This window comes from Penaeus monodon, chromosome 39 (assembly GCF_015228065.2).
Source record: "Penaeus monodon isolate SGIC_2016 chromosome 39, NSTDA_Pmon_1, whole genome shotgun sequence".
Lineage (NCBI taxonomy): Eukaryota > Metazoa > Arthropoda > Malacostraca > Decapoda > Penaeidae > Penaeus > Penaeus monodon.
In genome coordinates, this window is record NC_051424.1 from 20035638 (window position 1) to 20037538 (window position 1901).

Consider the following 1901-nt stretch of genomic DNA (forward strand, 5'->3'; position numbering starts at 1 on the left):
CTATATTTTGGAGTACAGTGATGTATAGATTTTGAAACATGGACAATAAGCGAAGTGATGAAAAAAGCTCCCTCGAGGCAACAGAATTGTGTTTTTTTACGGATGATGATGAAGATCTCCTGGAAAAAGTAGGTGACAAATAAAGACGTATTGAGAAGAGCCCAGATTAAAAAACAATTGGTGAAACAAATACTGCCAAAGACAATGTAGTTTTCTTAGGGAATGTACAAAGGGAAAAAAGTTATAGAACACGAAGTGACAGCTAGGAAAGTAGAAGAAACCGAGAAAGGGAAGACAAAGACGACATTTCTCGGATGAAGAGGCGTGGGCATTTTTAAACTGGTAGAAAACAAACATTGTTCATGCTGTGACAGCCAGTGTCAGAATCTGACAGGGAAACCATACGAGAAAACCTATATTTTAACTAATTTTCCTTTCGTACTTTTGCCTACTCCTACTACTGCCTCTGCTCCTACTACTACTGCCTCTGTTTCTACTGCTATTTTACTTCGACTCCTTTTTCTTATCTACTTGTTTGCCACTGTCATTTGTTTATTTTTGTTTTTTTGTATGAAAAGGACTTGGATCGTTAAAAAGCACTACCCAGTCAATAGCATCTTTGGAAGCAATAGTAAATCTATATCCTTTGAACCTGGACTTTTTTTAGTATTTATTGCTTCTTTCTTTCTTACAAGAGAAAATGAAACCTCCCTTTACTCCTTTGTACTTGGTCCCTAAGCCTCCCCTGCGTCACAGGAGTATTCCGGCCTCCTCTCCCACGGATATCATCTGGCCTTACGCTAGGTGTAAACCCTTTTACAATATGCAAACATAGGAATAAACATACATATAGAAAAAATATGTATACATAGGGAGGGATATATAGATAAATATAGGTACACATATAAACAGACAAAAACATGCTTTATATCATATAACAGATAGCTAAGAGACAAAAAAATAAAAATAAGAATAGGGGTGGGTTTCATACTAAAAGTTCAAGGCCACAACTGCAAATAAACGCAGACGACCTCAAAAACCAGTTTCTGTCTAAACCCCTACGCATCCTCATCCGCAAAAAATAATATAAAAGGGTAATCTCAAAGACGAAGCTGAGAGGGTTCAGAGTTTTTCTGGATTTAAATACTGTTATAGCGCTAGGCAGGCCGACTGGATTTCATGTGTCAGTGTAATAATACTAGTAGTTGATTTTCCCCGTAGATTCATTGTTCGTGAATATTTGTCGGAACTTCATCGACTAGATATTGTACTATAATAGTAAATGCTGACGAATTTTTAGTGATGGTGTTACTGATGATTATGTCCAAAGCAAAAAAAAAAAAAAAAAACATAATAATAATGATAATATCACCACTTATTTTCTATAAAGAGATTAAATTTATTTACCTCAAAATTGCATACTGGATCTTGGTCATTCATCAGTTCTAATCCATTAACTGTAATCTGTTAATGATAAACATTCTTTTTCATCTTTAATCTACCTTTCATCTCCTCCTTCTATTCTTATTTTACATATTTTTCTTCTTTTTTTTTGTCTTACTTTTTCCTTTATCGATTCCTACCATAGCCCGTTTAATATAATTTTCGACTCGATAAACCAGCGAACCTTCGAATAATCCAGGTCGCAGGTTCGAATCCTCACTACCTGCCCGCGTTAAAAATGATGGCCCAAACCCGATATCGTGGCGAGGGAGAGAGAGAGAGAGAGAGAGAGAGAGAGAGAGAGGAGAGAGAGAGAGAGAGGAGAGGAGGAGAGAGAGAGAGAGGGGAGAGAGAGAGAGAGAGAGAGAGAAAGGAATGAAGAGAGAAGAAAAACATCTCCAGAAGAGAGTTAAAAACGGTGGGTGTCCCCCTGGCCGGAGTGGAAAGGTAAGGGATCG